A 20,012-nucleotide genomic window follows, 5' to 3' on the forward strand; every position below is an offset into this window, starting at 1 on the left:
AACAGATCCAGAGGTATCAATGTATATCAGCATATCAGAGGTGTGCTAGAGGGATCAGATGCAAATGTCACCAGTTCAAAAATACACTTGAAAAAAGGAACAATTTCTGAGAATCAAAAGTGATTCTTGAACTTTACAGTAACAGTGAGTTGAATTTAAGAACTCAAGTCTCTAGGCTTAACATCAAATTGGACGTAGCTGAAGACAGAATCTGTGAACTGAAGGATGGATCGGTTAAAAAACATATATATGTGGGGAAAAAAGTATAGAATATATCAAAGGAGCCCGCCGTTAACCTACGTTGTTAAAAACTACAAATGGGGACCCTCATGGTGGAGAAAAGACAGAAAGGGGAATAAGAAACACCTACCGGGGTTGAAACTTAAGAGTCTCTTAATGAAAGTGAAAGCGGAGAGTGCAAAAGCTGGCATAAAACTCAACATTCAAAAAATGAAGATCATGGCATACGGCCCCATCACTTCATGGCAAATAAATGGGGAAACAATGGAAACAGTGACAGACTTAATTTTCTTGGGCTCCAAAATTACTGCAGATGGTGAAATTAAAAGATGCTTGCTCCTTGGAAGGAAAGCTATGACAAACCTAGACAGCATATTAAAAAGCAGAGACATTACTTTGTCAACAAAGGTTCATTTAGACAAAGCTATGTAGGAGCTCATTTAGTATTAGTTCATTTAGTCAAAGCCAGCAGTCATGTATGGATGTGAGAGTTGGCCCATGAAGAAGGCTGAATGCCAAAGAATCAATGCTTCTGAACTATGGTGATGGAGAAGACTCTTGAGAGCCCTGTGGACTGCAAGGAGATCCAACCTGCCAATCCTAACGCCAATCAGTCCTGAATATTCATTGGAAAGACTGGTGCTGAAGCTCCAATACTTTGGCCTCCTGACTCATTGGAAAAGAACCTGATGCTGGGGAAGACTGAAGGCAGGAGGAGAAGGGGATGACAGAGGATGAGATGGTTGGATGGTATCACCGACTCGATGGACAGGAGCTTGAGCAGGCTCCGGGAGTTGGTGATGGACAAAGAAGGCTGGCATGCTGCAGTCCATGGGGTCGCAGTGGGTCAGACACTGAGCGACTGAACTGACTGACAGGGACAATGACAAGAGTTGGTTCAAGAATCAGACCACTGACTCAAAAATGAAAACCATACATTGGTTTCAGCAGCTCTGCGGGTGCCTAAGGCAAGAAAATGTTCAAGCGCTCAGAGGAAAAAAGGTGTGGCTTTGAAGGGCACAGCAACACTGAGAGCTGACTGTTCAAGAACAAGGAAGTCAGAAGATAATGGACTGGCATCTGTAAAATGCTGAAAAACAAATAACCACCAACCTGGACTTCTATACCCCACAGAAACACTCTTCCAAAGTGAAAGCAAAATAAAGACGTTTAGGGCAAATGGAAATGAGACAACTCATCACCCACAGACATGAATTAAAAAAATATTAAGGCAGTGGTTTTGGTAAAAGAAAAGTAGTCTCTGACAGAAATATAAAAAACAAGTAAAGACCAACAATGAGGTAACTGTGAGAGTAAATATTAACTCTACAAAACAATGATGTTAACGCCAAAAATACATCTAGCAATTGATAACAGTGACAAGGAGGAAACAGTCGTGTCAGGGAGGCAGTAAAAGTACTAAGTTAGACTTGAAAGTAAAACACACGCTCTATCTGTGAATGGACACTCAACAACCTGACAGAGGAGTACAGAACTAGAAAAAGACTTCACACTTCTACCAGAAGCAAGAGAAAAGAACACAGAATAGGTCAGACAGACAGAAAACAAACAGTAACTCGGTATCTACGCACTGAAATATCAACATTATAAACAGAGCAAATAACTCTCAGTAAACGATAAAAAGTGTCAAACTGATGACAATGAAAACTATACACTATTCAGAGGTCCCTGTTAAGATGGAAGATCTTTAGACAGGTGAAGGTAAAAGATACCCAGGCAAACAAGGACAGAAAACTGATGTGGCAATATCACTGTCAAACAGTGTCTAAAGTAAGAAGCATCACCAGCCTTAAAAAGGAGCTTCTCATACTGATGCAAGGTCAGTCCAGCAAGAAGATGAGGATACTACATTTGAATGTACTGAATAACATAACCTCAAGATATCAATACATAAAACTGACAGAAATAGAAAAGGAGTAACAGCCAAGTTCATAATCACAGTGGGAAACGTTAAAGACACATCTCTCAGGGAACTGGGCTCCCTGGTATGGTGCGTAGTCACCTGCAGCCATGAAGTACCTGAATTGCGGCTGGCTCTATGATGAGATGTGCTGCAAGCATGAAACACACACTGGATTTTAAAGACTTAGCATGAACAAAAGAATGTGAAGTATGTCATTCGGTTTTATCACGTTGATTACACACTGAAATGATAATATTTTGGGTGTGTTAAAATAAAATACATTGCAAGTAATTTCTCCTACTTCTGCTTTACAAAACGTGGCTACCGGAATCTGAATTACATGAGTCACAAACCTGATCTAACTGAACATTGCATTCTCACTGATACATATGATTTTCAAGAGCCCAAGGAACATATAACAAAATGAATATATATTGGGCCATTAGGAAAGCTCAAACTATTTCAAAGGACTGAACTAACGCGGGGTACACTTAGGGACTGAAACGGGCTGGCGGTCTATGTGCCTCAAACTGCACCCCACACGCGGTGATGAGCCCAGGAGGCAGGCACTCTGGGAGGGCTCTGGGCAGGAGGGAACGGGCACCCGTGCTGCGAGGACAAGGAGAAGCTGCAGGCAGTCTAGGAACCAGGAGACAGGCGTCACCAGACGTGGCACCTGCTGGTGATCTTGGGACGTCCCAGCCTCCAGTACTATAAGAAACAACTTTCTGTTGTTTATCAACTAGTCTATGGTATTTATAACAGTAGCCCCAAAAGACTAAGACGGGGCTCTTCATGGAATTAAGCTAGAAATCAAAAAAGGGTCACTAGAAAAACATCCCCAAACATTAAGTTAAATGACATACTGCTTGAAGAATTTAGTGAATAATCATTTTAAAAAACACAATGAAAATTAGAAAATACTTTTCGATAAAAAATCTGGCTTACTCAAACTTGTGGGACGAAGCAAACTGTGTTTAGAGGGTAACTTAAAGCCTTACACACATATACTGGGAAAGAAGGAAGGCTAAACATCAATTAAGCCTCTATCCCTGCTGCTGCTGCTGCTGCTAAGTCGCTTCAGTCGTGTTCGACTCTGTGCGACCCCATAGACGTCAGTCCGCCAGGCTCCCCCGTCCCTGGGATTCTCCAGGCAAGAATACTGGAATGGGTTGCCATTTCCTTCTCCAATGCATGAAGTGAAAAGTCAAAGTGAAGTTTCTCAGCCATGTCCGACCCTTAGCGACCCCATGGGCTGCAGAAACCAGAAAAAAATCAAAGCAAATGAAACACAAGGCAGATGGGGAAAAAAAGGAGCAGAAAATAAGGAAATCAAAAGCAAATATGGAATTTTTTTAAACAAAGCCAAAAGTGGGCTCTTTGAAAGGACTGCCAAAACTGATAAACCCCTAGAGAGACTGATTAAGAAAAAGAGACAAAGCACAAATCACCAGTATCAAGGATTTTTCAAAGGGGAGACAACACATCTTGCAGATAAGAAAGATATGATGAACCACAGTTAACTTACTAACTGGAGAGTCTGCTGGCCTCAATAAATTCCTAGCAGCGGGGAAAGACTTTACATAACTAGAACCAAGAAGACATACAAAATCAGAAAATTTTATTTGCATGAAAAACATTACATCTGAAATTAAAAGCCTCCCCACAATGAAACCAACTGGTTTTGCCAATCAATTCTTCCAAAAATCGAGGGAAGGAAACAGTAATCTCACAGGAACTCTGGGGATAAACAAGGAACACTCTCCAACCTTGTTTTATAAGACTAGCGTAACCTTGATACTAAAACCAACAAGGAAGAAGTACAAGAAAGTAACATTACAGACTCTGAATATAGATGAAATAATCCTAAATAAAACACTAACAAATAAAATCCAACAGAAGGAGAATACATCGAGATCAGGTTGGGGTTGTTTTAGAATCACAAAGTTTTTTAAAAGTTAAATCAACACATAAAAGAAAATCACCTGTTTCAAAATCTACAGAAAATAAACTTAAGAAAAATTCATGTAATAATTTTAGTGCATGACTAAGAAAAAACGCATAGTAAACTAACAGAAGAATTTACATATTTTGATAAAAAATATCTATCAAAAAGCTAAAATCATATGTGACGGTGAAATACTGAAAGCTTTCCTCTGGTAACGGGAAAGAGACAAGGATACGTGTTCTCACTACTTCTGTCCACCACTGTACTCGGAACTGGAGATCCAGTCCGCACAATAAGGCAAGGAAAAGAAAAGGGTTATCACAGTTGCGAAGGGGGGAAAAGCACTTATTTGCAAACATAATTGTGTATACATAAGAAAATACATTTAGGATGATTTGAAATAAATGGATTTAGCGAGTGAATATAGAAAAGTCAATTCTATCTCTATCTATTAGGAATTTATAATGGCACCGAAAATATCAAGATATCTAATTAAACATGTACAAGACTTACAGCAAACTATAGACTTCTAAAATAAATTAAAGAAGATCTAACAAAATGGAGAGCTATCTATATTGTGTTCATGGATTATAAGAACAACATAACACACACACACACACACACGCACAGAGTTAACCGTGTGAGGTGATACGGGTGTTGGGCAATCACTCCACGACGTCTATGGGCATCAAGTCATCACAATGCAGACTTGAAACACACACAAACTCTATCTGTCAATGACTCCTTAGTGAAGCTGGGGGTCTAAAATCAGCACCTGGCACCTGGCAGCTGTGGGAACCTGGGTTCACGTGCAGGCTGTACACACTCTTACTCACAGGTGAGACCTGAAGCAACCCAGCAGCTCTCCATTTTTCTGTTTCTGGTTTTCTCTGTTCCCCTTGCCATCTCTGTTGAACAGATTCCCAGTATCAAGTGAGCAGCATCAATGCAGCGTAATGTTTCCCCATCTACGGCAGGAGCATGTAACCCCAGCAGACCTCCCAATCACCCCGAGATAACTGGGGTGCCCCATCACAACAGAAAGCAAAGAAACACGACATTCCCCAAGACAGAGCTGCCCGACAGCAGTGGGGACTATGGTCCACCAGATGTCCCAAAGGGGCTTGGATCCCACGCTGCGCCCCTCAGCTTGAGGCCACACTTGCGTTTCCACCATTCTGGGAGTCCTGGCAGAAGAAAGCCAGGCCACGGAAGGGGGATGGTGTGGCCGGCCTGTGGGACGCAGGGTAGGGCTGACTTGGGTCTGTGCTGGGCTCCATGTCCAGTCACCACCCTTGGAGTGTACAAAGTTCTTGGGATCATTGTAGGTTTTTGGCAAAAATCAATGGAGCCGAAGTCACTTAGGATGGTTTTTAAGAAGAAAACCTCACTGAGGATTCACTCAGCACCAGCCTTGGCCCCTAGTGAGATGCAGACTCCCGGCGGTCATCCATGGCTGTGCCCATCGCCCACCAGGGCAAGTGGAGGACCCCGGACACCGGGTGCCACGTGGGGTTCTTCCCCCACTTTGAGTGAAGGGCTGCATCCACCTGGATGAACCCGGCCCACCCCTCCACCTCTGATGCTGAGGCCCCCGTGCCTCCCACGACCGGAGGATCCAGCCTCTCCCGGACCTCCGTGTCACTGCACAGACCGTGTCCATGCGGCTTCAGCAGGCAGGGTGAGTCCTGCGCGGAGCTTCCCAGCTCGCTGGCCCCGCTGCCCACATCGGGGCCGGGCAGGAGCACCACGTGTCCACTGAATGAGTGGATGAGGGCCGCTACATTGCCGGAGAAGATGACGAGGGGGAGGTGAAGGGGGCTGAGATCCAAGTGTCAGTCCCTGATTCAGGCATCAGTGCATATTGACTCATTTAACCTCATAACAAGACTGTGTGTCGGCGGGTGGGGGGTGGGTCCTGCCACTGTTCTCACCTTGGAGCCGGCAAGTTCACTCTCAGTGTCCAGGGACAGCTGCAGCCACTGGCCACAGACTGGACAGCTTTAACACAAATTCATTCTCCCCCAGTTCTGGAGTCAGAAACCTGTGATCAAGGTGTGGGCAGGGCTGAGCTCCCTCCAGAGACTCCAGGGGAGGGTCCCTCTGGCCTGGTCCAGCCCTTGGGAGACCCCAGGCCTCCCTGGGCTTGTGGCCACATCACCCTGACCTCTGCGTCCATCTGCACAAACGTTCTCCCCTGGGTGGCTCTGTGCCTCAGATCACGCCCTCTTCTCTTCCAAGGACACCCGTCATTGGATTCAGGGTCCACATGCATCCCAGGTGATCTGGTGCAGCAGTCAGGAACTTACTTCCATCTGCCGAGACCTTTCATCGGAATAAGGTCACCTTGGCAGGCTGCAGAAGGATGGATGGCTTTTGGAGCCACCACTCAGCCCACTACATTTGTCATGAAGCCACAAGGCAGAGCCTCACTGGGCTTGGTGCAGGGAGCTTCGAAGAAGCAGGGCTCCAGTCCTGAGCTGCCTCAAGAACACACTTAGGATCAGGACACTAGGGCACAGGGACCAGATGGGCAAGGCTCCGAGGTGTGCTGGTGGGTGTGGGCTCACCTGCAGGGAGCCTGGAGCCTGACATGGCGCCCCAGGGCTGGGGGACACAGAGCATGGTTTGGGAATGGACACATCCCAGTACGGATGAGAGGAGGCAGGCCCAGGGGGTCAGGCCAGGGGAGCCCAGATATTCCTGCTGCCCTCAAGGGGCCGGTCAGATGGGCACAGGAGGGAGCCGTGGTTTCAGCGACCTGGGTCGGAGTCCTGGTCTGCTGCTGTGTTGTCTCTGACGAGTTACTCAGCCTCTCTGAGCCCACCTTTTGCTCCTCTGCAAATCTTTGCCACACGTGACTATCTTCACAGTTGTGGGGAGTTCGTGGTGCTCTCAGCAGCCCCGCCCAACCCCGTGGCTGGGGCTATGCCGCCTCTCCACGACCTTGAGGCCGCTAAGACCACCCCTGCACAGACTCTCTTTGCAAAAAAGCTGGAGGCCGCTTCTCCTACCCCAGGAGCCCTGGGGCACCGAGACACAAGAGGCAGCAATGCCTCTAGCCTGGGGGCTCCCGGGCAAGGGGTTGACCACATGGGGCACTGGGAGTGAATGTGGATGGCCCCATACAACCAACCCAGTCTTTCCTGTTACAGCCCAGGTTTATTTCTGTGTGCTCTGCTCAGCCGCACGCAAAGACCCAAAATTTATTCCTCCGAGTCCGTGGAGATTTCTCTCAACGGTGGTCAAGAAGCAGTGCCCCGGCCGGCATCCCTGGGAAAACACGCTCCGCTGTTTACACGAGTGACAGGGTCCCTTCCAGAAAAACATCTGGCCGGATCAGAAAAGGGTCGTGGGACTCATTGGACAAACAGGATGTCCTCGTTCTTATATACATGGGATGTTTTAAACGCTGGTACCCAACCTGACAGCAGCCTGCTCCTGGCGGGAAGCAACCGAGAGACGCTGGTCCCCCGCCCCCAGTCGGACTCCCCAGACGGTGGCTTCTGTCCGGACTGGCCCTGCGGGTGGGGAGTCTGGAGGCCACAGAACCGCAGGGGCCTCGAGGCTTGGCGTGGGCGTGGGGAGGGCCAAGGGTCTCTGGGAGGCGACAGGGTCAGGGCCCTTGCAATAGACTGCCACCAAAGGCTGGACAAAGACAAGAAGTAAGAAAACAAATGCCACACCTTAAAGCTGCTCAAGAGCCAAGAAGGCCAGAAGAGTGACCAGGCCTGCACCATCCAAGGTGGGGTGGGGTGGGGGGAGGCCCGCCCAGTGCAAACTGGATGGGGTTAAACCTCTGCTCTGGCTCAACTCACAAGAACGGAGACCCCACCACAGCCACTCCTGGCACTTTCCTTTTCGAAGGAAGAAGGGAATCACAGAACAAGCAACACCATCCCCGTGGGGGACTCTTGGTGGTCGAGGACACCAAGGGCCCCTCTGCATCCTCACGGCTGCCTGAGCCTGTGTGTCGTGCGTCACGGTCACCCGTTTCCGCTGAGGGGAGGCCTCCGAGCTTGTTGGAAGGTTGGCCTCAGCGAGGCCAAGCTGGGGTCCCTAGCTGCCCCCAGAGGGCTCCCGGGCAGCACACCTCCCCAGCCCACCCTGAGCCCACAGATGCCGCCCACCCCAGAGGGCCCCGTCACTGCCATCAGGGAATCAGGGGGTGCCGAGTGCTCAGACCCGAGGGTGGTGGGGGCGCCTCCATGACATCCTGTGTGCACCCCTCCTCGGCTCACGGTCCAGCAGGAGCTGTGGGGAGCGTGTGTATACGGCAGGGACACACGGGACGCCTCCTGAGCACCGCCGGCCAGGAAGCCCTGGAGCCCCGGTGGGAGGCCTGGGCCGGACTTCTGACACCACAGGGGCCTGGCCAACCTCCCGTTCTCTGTGCCCTCGGCTTCCTCAGCTCCAAGGATAACACCACCTCTCGGAGAGCCTCTGATGCCAGGGCTGCTCTGTGGGAGGGGTCGTGTTCTCGAATGTGTTCAAGGCACGTGATGCCTGGTCAGTCCCTAATGACTGGCTGCATTCTTGGCAGCCCTGGGGCCCGACTGTTCTTCCTGTTGGCACCAGGGTCCCACATGCGTGTGAGCTGGCAGGCCTGTTCCAGGCTGGGTCTGGCTGCTTAGGTGACAGACGTGCCTCCCAGGAGGAAGAGCAGCTGGCACGGAGTAGGCCTCATCCCCTCCTTCTCCTGATCGGCGCCAGGACCAGCCTCCTTCTAGTTCCCGGTTTGGGAAGACAGGGGCCCTTTCTGGGTCACCTGAACGTGTCATCTCATGGGAGCGTGGCTTTATGATATTTGCCGAGTGATCCGGGGGGTTGGGGGGACAGTCCTGCTGAGCTCCTACTGTGTGCTCGCAGAGGATGTTCCCACGGTCCTTCCTTGACTTCTGGCAGCATCCTCGGGTTCACTTGAATTCTCTTGGACCAGGAGGCAGGCTTGACCGCCACTGGGGGCTGACCCTGGCTTGCTCACGCCCGCCCTCCACCTGGACAGCTCCTGGAGGGGACAGGAAAGGGCTCAGTCCCTGGGCAAGGGAGGCCTTTCTGCACCGTGGTACCTGCTGACCACATCTGCACCGCCCTGGAGGAGCGGCTGTGGTCACTCGGGCACGGTCACATGGGTGCTGGCCTAAGCATGCCTTCTACACATCCTAGACATGGTACCCTCGACTGTCTCCAGTGAGCCAGACCCAGAACGTGGTCTCTGAGTTAACTGGGGCTGCAGGACTGGCTCGGAGAAGGCACTGGCAAGCCACTCCAGTACTCTTGCCTAGAAAACCCCATGGATGGAGCAGCCTGGTAGGCTGCAGTCTGTGGGGTCGCTAAGGGTCAGACATGACTGAGCAACTTCACGTTCACTTTTCACTTTCACACATTGGAGAAGGAAATGGCAACCCACTCCAGTGTTCTTGCCTGGAGAATCCCAGGGACGGGGGAACCTGGTGGGCTTCCGTCTACAGGGTCATACAGAGTCAGACACGACTGAAGTGACTTAGCAGCAGCAGCAGCAGCAGCAGCAGGACTGGCTGGGGTGGATTTACCCCTCAGCTCTCGGCACAGGGTCTGGCTCCCAAGGCCTGGCTTGTTGAAAGAATAAAAGACATGTATTCATTCACAGGCCTGCTTTGATGATGGGTGGTTAGGTTACTCAGATCCACCCTCTCATGGTAAACAATTATTAAAAAAAAAAAAAAAGTGTCACGCCTTAAAGTTGCTGAAGACCTGAGAAGACCCAGAGGAGCAACTGCCCAAGATGCGGGATCTCCTCCCTCCCCATGGAGCCAGACTCCCAGGAGATGACACTTTCAGGTGACCCAGAAAGGGCCTCCCTCCTCCAGCCACGGGAATTACAAGGAAGGTGGTGCTGGTGCCGAGCAGGGGAAGAAGCAGGTGAAGACCCCAGTGGGTGCAGGCACATCAGTCCGTGACCTTGGTTCAAGGGGATCCTATCCATAACACCCTCAGATGAGTGGAGAATGCAAGTGCCAAGTCTTTCTGGATAAGGGCACCTTCTTCGCAGGCTTGGGAACTGCCCCGTGGGTTATGGAAGGGTGGTGGCCAGCGGAGAAGAGCGCCAGGCCCATCAGGATGAAAGACAGCTGGAGTAGAACCAGCAGAAGTGACCCCCTCCGCTTTGGGATTCTGAGATGATTAGATGCATAATAAATCTAATAAATCAGCTAAGCTCACCTCGTTTAGAGAAATAAACCTCAAGATAGAAAAGTCCTGCAAAGACAGGAAACCATTAAAGAAAACGACACAGCCAACTTGGAAAAGAACCAAACAGAAGCAAATAAAAAGTGTCATAACGAGAAGCAAAAATACAGCAGACACGTTTGAAGACACTTGACCTCTTCAGGAAAGGGAGACACGTGGGCACAGAGCAGGGGCATGCTGATAATGTATGCAGCCCCATGCCAAACCCCCTGCTCTCCAGGAAGAAAAAACAACCCTCATCTGTAGCTGGATCATTTGCCAATTTCCGCAGTGTAAATACTCCCGCCGTGGCCTGATTCATGTACCAAAGGGTTAACACGCTGCTGGCAGAATTCCCGATGAGCCAGAAAGAGCTGACTCTGGCACACTACCGGCCGAGAGACGTGGGAGGACGTCAGAACCGCAACCCGAGGGGCACAGATTTCAGCCCGACTACCTGGGACCCGGGCAGAGCCGTCCTTGGGGAACTTTAAAGACAAGACTCTTTAAACATGTCTGGAATTCACTTTATAACTTTGTCATTTCCTTCTCCAGTTTATAACAAGTACGCTTCCACAAAACCAAAAGAGGCCCAAAGGAAACCAGGTGGGGTGTATAAAAGCCTCAGCACTTAAGACTCAAGAGACATAAAAACTTTACGGGCAAAGAAATGCATGTGTAATGGTGGAATTATGAATAGAGATATGAATAGCTTTGGGACTAGACAATGGCCCCTGACACCTCATTGTAGGAGAGGCTCATGGCATAGGCACTAAGCCTGGGGGCACGAGTGAGATGGGGGCTGAAGACCACGTTTTGTTGTTGTTCAGTCACTAAGTCACGTCCGACTTTTTGAGACCCCATGGACTGCAACACACCAGGCTTCCCTGTTCTTCACCATCTCCCAGAGCTTACTCAAACTCATGCCCATGGAGTCAGTGATGCCATCCAACCATCTCTTCCTCTGACGCCCCCTTCTCCTCCTGCCCGCAATCTTTCCCAGCATCAGGGTCTTTTCCAATGAGTCGGCTCTTCATATCAGTTGGCCAAAGTACTGGAGCTTAAGCTTCAGCATCAGTTCTTCCAATGAATAATTTTCAGGGTTGATTTCCTTTAGGATGAACTGGTTTGATATCCTTGCAGTCCAAGGGACTCTCAAGAGTCTTCTCCAACACCACAGGTCAAAAGCATCAATTCTTTGGTGCTCAGACTGCTCTACAGTCCAGTTCTCACGGTTCAGGGCAAAGAGTCTGACACGAGGGCGCAGCACCCAAGTTCAAGTACTGGTTCTGCCCCTGCCGGGCCCAGTGGCCTTGGTCTCCTTGCCCCACCTCTCAGAGCCTCAGTTCCTTCCCTCGGTAAAGGGATCTGATCCTGCACCACAAGCCGGGTCGGGATGCCCCCACAGGGTGGGGATGGGGGTTTGCGTCCAGGCTGACAAGTCCCCGAGAATACCTGCTGCTGCACTGTCCTTACATGCGGAGTTGTCAAAATTAGACTTGAGGTGCCTCAAAGTCGAGAACCCCCACCCCAATGTCCAGGCTATGAGGATGGACCCCCGCCCCCAACTCCATGCTCATCACCACACTTAGCCAAGTCGGGGAACTGTCTCGGACACCAGCTCATGCCCACAAGGCCTCAGCTGGAAACCAAGAAACACGTCCCTCTCCCCTGCCCCATGTCCATGGCAACCCTGCCCACCCCCCGGCAGGGAGGACGGGCCATCATCTCCATTCTACAGATGGAAAAACTGAGGTTCTGAGTGCGGAAGCCATGTGCCTGAGGCTGCTCAGCCCCCAGGAAGTGGTCAGGCTGGGTCTGGACCCACACACATGGCCTCAGAGGGGCTAGGCGGGGTCTGAGCCTCCCTGGGAGCTCAGGTACCCTCACCGCCTGACCGTGGGTCCTGGAGTCTGGTGTGTAGGCGGCTGCCATCCTCCAGCAGGCAGCTCCTCACTTGCTTTTCAAAAAACAACATCCACAAAGACAGGAAACAGATGCCGCCGTGGCCCACACCAGCTCCGGGGAGGAACGAGGAGAAACTACAGCCCTGGGGTGTGGTGGCGAACCCTGAACAGCAACTTGAAACCAAACTGACCTGGTAGTCTGCGGCCTTAACAATTCTGCCAAAGCTGGAGTCAAGTTCAACATCAGGCCAGTGCAGGCCTCCATCATCCCCAGTACACAGCCGGGATTTTCCTGTGTGGCCTTCTCGGCAATGACCAGTGGACATAAATAATGCCCTGGCTTTGAGGTTGGACTTGAAAAATGCTGATGGGTTTCAGTTACAAGGAAACATGCTGGCCCATAAGCTGCTCTTGTCCGTTTCCTAGGAACCCTGGCCGCTGACCCCAACGCCATCGGAGGGACAGAGGAGTTGGGGGTGGGCAGAAGAGGCGCTCCTGCAGAAGGAAGGCCTGGGCCACCTGCCTCCGGGACCTTCTCCCACCATTTCTATCCTGTCTGCTGTCCCAGGCGTCTCTGACATGACCCCCCTCCTGGACCCTCATGTGTGAAACTGACTTCGGGGGCCATCTTTTGGATCAAGGTGTCAGATCCTAATTTGACAACCAGGGTCCCGTTTGTGGGTGGCTGGGCAAGCAATTTTTAAGCTGAGTCCCTCTGGGCCCACGGTGCCTGGCAGAGGGTAGGGGGCAAGTGGGTCACCTGTGGTCACAGCCAGTCGGCCAGGCTCAGCCTCCATCCGTCCTATACACGAAGTTATGGGCACGTTTTGTCCAGAACCGCCACTCCTCCCTCCACTGGGTTCCCGGCCCAGGGCACCCAGTATTGTGTGCAGCATCACTCTGGATAACCCAGTGATGTAATGACTTCTTTCCCATGTGGTTCAGCAGAAAAGAAACCGCCAGCCAATGTAGGAGATGCAGGAGACCTAGGTTCACTCCCTGGGTCGGGAAGATCCACGGGAGGAGGAAATGGCAACCCATTTCAGTATTCTTGCCTGAAAAATTCCACGGATAGAGGTTCTTAGGGGCTGGAGTTCACAGGGCTGCAAAGAGTTGGACACGAATGAGCAACTGAACATGCACACGGTCGTGTAAACACTGCTGCTGTCTCTGTTTGACAAATGGTGAAGCTTCATTGCTGTTGCTGTTCAGTCATCAGATTTTGTCTGATTCCTTGCAACCCCATGGACTATACACTCCATGGAATTCTCTAGGCCAGAATACTAGAGTGGGTAGTGTTTCCCTCCTCCAGGGGATTTTTCTGACTCCCCGCATACTGTAAGACTAAACTTGAGAGTTCTTGTTTTTTTTTTAATTTCATTTCAAATAGCCTTGGGGTATCTGAAAGGACAGTGCAGGTACTTTCAAGATGTCTTCTGCAAAACAAAGCCCTTTTGGCAAATGTGGTCATAATATCCAGGTAGATGTTGCTGTTTTAAGTGTCACATCACAGCCAGAAGGCAAATTCTGAGCTCTTCCTCTGGCAGAAGCAAATTCACAAAATAAATAAGCCAAGAAAGAGAGCTGGAAAAACAAACCACACCAACAACCAGAAAAGCATTCCTCACGAGACAAAGCTAGGAAAAAACCCAACATCCTTGTGCCCCAAAAACCCTCTTGGAAATTAATGTTCAGGAAGGAAGAGATGAAACATGTCAAGTTCCAGAGAGGCAATGCCCATAACCAGTGTAGCTTAGAGACGGCCTGACCACTCAGATGCAGACGCACACCAATGTAAACCCTTTGCAGACAGCAGTGATTGATGGTCGTCACCACAGTAAGTGTTTAGTCTGGTGAAAACCTGTCCTGGGCACCACATAAGGGAGCAGACCTGGTTCTCTTCCTTCGTCCCACACCATTCACTCATGAAGGCAGCTCAGGTGCTACCTTGCCCTGCCTGCGTGTCTGGCTCACCCATGAGCTGTGACCACCTCCAGGGAAGGACTCCGCCTTCTCTTCTCTGTGCACCATGAACCTGCACACAGTGGGCCTTCAGAACCTCAGGAGACTCACCCCACCCCCACTATAGCCAGAACCCTCCCCAGGCATCAAAACAGCTGTGGAGTCACTTTAGCCCAAGCCCTGGTTACGGATCCCTGGAGCCTACTACAGCCTCTACAGTGTGATTAATCAGGTCCTTTATACACAGATTCCCGCCTGTCAGTTCTGAGCTTTGGATTCATTGTCACTCTGTCCCTCCCCTGGCAGCAAGGTGGGCCACGATGCAGACAACGGAGCTCATGAGCTGAGTTTCAAAGGACAGCGATGGATGCAACCTGTTGCAAACTAAAGGAGGGTCCCTGCATGTCTCAGAAAAGGCCTCCGGTGTGCAGGTGTGGAGGAGGGCCCCCACGGTGCAAAGGAAAGAGAGGTACTCAGGGGCAAAGGCTCTTGGCCTCTCCTGTAGCAGCTCCAGTTGGTAGCTCGTGAACAGTGGACAGCCAATGTGGTCACATGAGCGTGACTCTTATTCCCTCACAAAGCAAGAGAAAGGGGGCAGGGTGTGGGAGTACCCGGAGGGTGTGGTAGGGTGGATGGAAGGAAGTGTCCCTCCTCTCTACAGTGCAAATTGCTTTTGTGAGTCTCAGAGCTGCCAGAAGGCGGTCACCAAGTCAGGTCCCCACAGTATCCAGTGTGGGCTGGGTGCCTTAGCCCCTGTCACATGGACAAGCCACACCATTTGGCTTCACTGAGTTCCAACAGCAGGATCTGGGGCTTTTGTCTAGGTACATGCTTCCTTGCTGTAGCTGTGCTACCCCCTTCTTTGAGCCCCAGTTTTGTCCTCTAGAAAAAGGACATCGATTGCTACCTTAGCAGGTTGCTACCTTAATCCCGTGAAGACTAATTAGGGTGATCCTACAATTAATAGCTGGCCTTAAGAGATACTGGGCTTCCCTGATAGCTCAGCTGCTAAAGAATCCTCCTGCCATGCAGGAGACCCCAGTTTGATTCCTGGGTCGGGAATGCTAATCCGCTACAGAAGGGACAGGCTACCCACTCGAGTATTTTTGGACTTCTGTTGTGGCTCAGCTGGTAAAGAATCTGCCTGCAAAGCGGGAAACCTGGGTTCAATCCCTGGCCTGGGAAGATCCCCTGGAGAAGGGAAAGGCTACCCACTCCAGTATTCTGGCCTGCAGGATTCCATGGACTGTACAGCCCATGGGGTCGCCAAGGGTCGGACACAACTGAGGGACTTTCACTTCACTTTCAAGAGATAGGACCTGAATCCGGATTAAACTGGAGTCTCCCAGTGTCATCTGGCATTTCTTCCCTGAAGCCAGCCAAAACCCACACAGGTGCATTTCCAGGGTCTCCACTTAGGCAGCCTGACAGAAAACCCAGCGTGGTTCAAACAAGCTGACAGACAAGCAGGAGAGGACTCACGGGCAGACGGCTTCCCTCCGGGTCTCAGGTGGAACTCGGGGACCACAGCAGAAACCGGCGCTCTCAACCTGTGGGCTCAGCAGCGTCCTCCTTCTCAGGCCGGCGGCCCTGCCTGGCGGGCGCGGGAAAGCCGCCAACCGCCGCAGGCTGCACTCACGCCCCTCCCACTGCTGTAGCCTGACCTCTCCCGGCCCCACCCCTTCCTGCCGAACCAGAGCTCCTCTTCCCTGGATTCCAGCGTGAGGCCCGGCCCTGGGCCCCGATTGGTCACCGCCCCAGCCCTGAGCCAATCACGGTGGCCAGGGAGGATGGAACACACCGATTGGCCATGTCCAGGTCATGTGACCACACTCTCCAGGACACGTGTGAGCCGCTCACCCTGTGTCAGGGGCGGAGACAGTGCGGTGCACCCAGCGCAGGGCTGAGTCCAGTCACTGTGTCCGGGTGCTGTGTCCTGGGACGTGCCTGCGCTTCCTCTCTACATACCACTGCACCCTCTGCAGGAAAAATATTCATGACACACCTCTTCCCTTCCCAAGTGCTGTTTCACGCACCCACATTCAAGGGAGCAAGACCTCCTGTTTGAAGGTAGGTTTGGAGAGCCTCTCTTAACCTCTGGGCTTGTTTCCTGTATCATGTTAGAATAATTTACTCAGTCTAAAAACCCCCATGGGCACCGCCACATGCCGCTTTGCCTATTCAGGATTCTTAGCTGTTCTGAGTAGAGGGCATGGCCCAGGGGCTTCCGGAAGGGAAGCACATGAGAGACTGAATCACTGAATCACTTTGCTGTACACCTTACACAAACAATTCATTGTAAATCAACAGTACTTCAACTTAAAGAAAAGGTATTCTCTCATCAAAAATGGTTCGAAATTTTGTAGTTTTTCCTTCAGTTGTTGGTTTTTGGTATGTGTCTATTTGGTTTGGTGGTATTTTTTGAGGTAGGGATCCAGCTTACCTTCCCACATGGATACCAAATTGTCCCATTGGGAAGATTCGTTTGTCCTTTCTCCTGGAAATGTCCTTTCTGCGTTTACACATTAAGAAGCTTTTTAGAAAATGCCACGTATCAAGAACTTCAGATCTTTGGTAGTTTGTGCAGCGCCCCAGAGGCATTTCTCCCCTTCTATGTCTTCTCTCCGCATCTCACCATTGCCAGTTTCTAGTGTGCACGGGTGCCCTCAGAGGGTTCTCTGCAGTGAACCGTATTTCTGTGAGGACAGAGGATGTGAGCACGGAGGAGGGGCTGCGTCCCCAGTGACCGTGTGGCCGTGCTCAGCGACCCCGATATTGAGTCTGGCTGCGACTTCCTGAGGCAAGCTCTGCGTTTCTTCCTCTTGGTGTCTGGATACGCAAAGCGGTGCTGGTGGATTGGGGCTTGGGTCCCTGGGTCCAGCAGTGGAGAGATACACCCACAGCCTGCTTTTCCATTTTACTTTCCTCCTGTGGGCTCTGCTCAGCTGGTGTGGAGATGTTTCTGCTCAAGGCTAGAGAGGTAGTCAGTCCTTCTGCTTCTCATCCCCTGCCTTGTCTGTACTTCTGTCTTTTTTTTTTTTTTTAATATAGCTAATTTTCAATATTGTGAGTCCTTGTGTCATTCTGACTCTCAGGCACCTGTGGTTTAATAGACCTCAAACTCCTGAGAGCTCTTTGCCTGGTGGAGACATGGAGCACTCAGGGAGCAGCACCACATCACACCGGAGCCTGGCCCAGAGAGCAGGTTCTTGCCAGGAGGGCTCCATTCCTGCTGTGGGGGTTCGGAGTTATCACATCTGATTGTGCATCCCCTGGGCCTTCGGTGCAGGCCCCACTCAGATCTGGAAAGGAGGTGGCTTCCCTTCCTGACACAGAACTAGTATTTTTTTGTTCTCGTCCTTGTCCAGTCCCATTCGGCTCACAGGCTCTACACTTGACCCTCACCCACAGGATCAGAAGATCCCAGTTCTAGAGGAGTTTCATACAAGGAGAGGCTCCCGGAGACACTCCAACCCCCGGGTCTAAGTAACCATTTTCTTGGAGTATCACAGCCCTGAGAGGAGATACTGGGTTTGTGTCCATTTTACAGTTGAATATGTTGAGCCTCAGATCATTGTGTGATTTGCTCTGGGTCACTCTGCAGGTCAGTGGGTAAGGTGGGATTTGAACCCAGTCTCTATGTCTTGGAGCTCGTAACTGTACAGGTGTTTCTGCTCCTCGGGTAAATTTATTTCAGGGTTTTTCGTTGTTGTTTTTGATGCATTTGTATGTGGGACTGTTCTGTTTTCTCTCTGATGGCTCATATCCTGCTATATTGCTGAAGTTCTTAGTTTTAATACTTGTTACTTGGAGTTTTTAGGGTTTCATATAAATCCTGTCATAATCGAATAGTGGCAGTGTAACTTCATCTGTTCCAATGGGGATGGCTTTTATTTCCTTTTCTTGCCTAGTTATTCTGGGTAGGACACTTCCACTACTATGTTGAACAAGATTGGTGAGAGTGGGTATCCTTGTACTATTCCTGATCTTTTAGGAAAATCTTTCACCTCTTTACCATTGAATTGGATGTTAGCTGTGGGCTTGTCTTATATACCCTTTAGGATGTTCCGTGTATAACCACTGTATTGAGAGATTGTACCAGAACTGATGTTAAACTCTGTCGAAAGCATTGTCTGAAATTATTGAGAAGATCACATGATTTCATTCTTAATTTAGCTCATATTGTGTATCACAGTGATTGATGTGCAGATAAAAAATCATGTTTGCAGGCACAGAATAAGTTCCATTTGATCATAGTGTATGATGCTTTTAATGTATTTTCAGTCTGGTTTGCTAATATTCTTTTGAGGATTTTTACATCCGTGCACACCAGGGTCAGGGTTCTCTGGTTGTTCATATGGTAAAGAATCTGCCTACAGTGTGGGAGACTTGGGTTTGACCCCTGTTTCAGGAAGATCCCCTCGAAAAAGGAATATTCTTGCCTGGAAAATTCTGTGGACAGCGGACCTGTTGGGTACAGTCAATGGGTCACAAATAACTGGACATGACTGAGTGACTCACACTTACAATAGTGTTTCTATCTAAATTTAAGATTTTATCTCAGTCAAAAATTACAGTCTAAGGCAAAAATGTCAAAACTTCAAGAGTCCTTAGAAGTAAATGACAATAAGGCCTAACAGTTGAAAGCAAGAAAGACTTCACATAATTTATTTTTCATAAGAATTTTAGATCTTCAGAGGAATTCTCATTAAACTGAATTAAAATGCAAGCTTTAGTTTAAAATGGAAACTTTTTTGGAATTAAGTTTCTATGTTGAGACTGAATTTTTATTATTTATGTATGAGATATTGAGCAATACATTGTAGCTATTAAAATCATATTTTCAATACCTTTAATGACATTTATAAGCTCTTATATTGGAAAAGTAGCTAGGAATAGAAGATGATGCCATATAGCTTTGGATGACAGTACAGATATGTTGAATGATAGTTTTCAGATTGTGTTTATTTATTTTTGATTGAAGGATAACTGCTTTACAATGTTTGGTTGGTTTTCCTCATACAACAACACGAATAGGCCATAAGTATATTATCCACTCTTTGGTGAGTCTGCCTCCCACTTCCCGCTATCCCACCCTCTAGGTCGTCACAGAGCACCATGCTGGGTTCCCTATGTTATATAGCACCTTCCCACTAGCTAGCTATTTTACGTATGGTAGTGGCAATGTTTCAATGCTACCCCCTCAATTTGGCACACGCTCTCCTTCTCCAGCTGAGTTCACAAGTCCTTCCCCTACATCTGTGTATCTATTTCTACCCTTCAAATATTCACCAGTACCATTTTACAAGATTCCATGTGTATGCATTAATATACTATATTTGTTTTTCTCTTCCTGACTTACTTCACTCTATATCAGTTTCTAGGTTCATCCACCTCAGTTAAACCGACTCTTATTTGTTCCTTTTCGTGGCTAAGTAATATTCCATTGTGTATATGTTCCACAACTTTATCCATTGTTCTCTTGATAGACATTAGGTTGCTTCCATGCCCTGGCTATTTTAAATAGTGCTACAGTGGACATTGTGGTACATAAGTCTTTTTAAAGGTGTGGTTTTCTCAGGGTATATGGCCAGTAGGGTATTGTTGCATCATACGGTAGTTTTATTCCTACCTTTTTAAGAAACCTACCTTCCTTCTCCATTGTGGTTGTATCCATTTACAGGTCTACCAACAGTGCAAGAGGGTTCCCTTTCTTCCATGTCCTGTCCAGCATTTATTATTTGTAGAATTGTTAATGATGGCCATTCTGACTGGTGTGAGGTGATAGCTCATGTAGTTTTGAATAGCATTTCCTTAATAATGA

General features: G+C 49.4%; 1 long non-coding RNA gene across 1 annotated transcript in view; it reads right to left on the reverse strand.

Moving 5' to 3' along the window:
• The window catches only part of LOC148773804 (uncharacterized), a 50,960-nt gene extending 35,183 nt beyond the window's left edge, over positions 1 to 15,777 (reverse strand). The window contains exon 1 of the long non-coding RNA XR_016036497.1: positions 15,671 to 15,777. This is a non-coding gene — a long non-coding RNA (uncharacterized LOC148773804). The remainder of the gene's footprint in view (positions 1 to 15,670) is intronic.
• Between the last annotated feature and the right edge of the window lie 4,235 nt (positions 15,778 to 20,012).

This window comes from Moschus berezovskii, chromosome 26 (assembly GCF_049115385.1).
Source record: "Moschus berezovskii isolate FMDL1 chromosome 26, NW_MosBer_1.0, whole genome shotgun sequence".
Lineage (NCBI taxonomy): Eukaryota > Metazoa > Chordata > Mammalia > Artiodactyla > Moschidae > Moschus > Moschus berezovskii.